Source organism: Penaeus monodon, chromosome 34, assembly GCF_015228065.2.
Source record: "Penaeus monodon isolate SGIC_2016 chromosome 34, NSTDA_Pmon_1, whole genome shotgun sequence".
Taxonomy (NCBI): Eukaryota; Metazoa; Arthropoda; class Malacostraca; order Decapoda; family Penaeidae; genus Penaeus; species Penaeus monodon.
This window is the reverse complement of record NC_051419.1, coordinates 6,302,649-6,302,888: the sequence shown is the minus strand read 5'-3', so window position 1 is coordinate 6,302,888 and position 240 is coordinate 6,302,649.

The following is a 240-nucleotide window of genomic DNA, read 5'->3' as shown; positions in this document are numbered from 1 at the left end:
GACTTCTTTAGCTTTTATTCACACTGACTCCACAGGAAGGCGTGGCAAGATCCCTGCTCTCTCGTAGCCAGGCGAAATCACACCTTCATGCAGCTAATGCATAGCGAGACACAAAGATCTTTAAGACACTGTCGCTCTCTTTAACACTCATTAGCTAGACATCTTAGGCAATTAGTCGAGTCCTTAAAGAAAATCACTCACCTATTAGTGACTAAGACCTTATAGTGTGTGCCCTCGTCA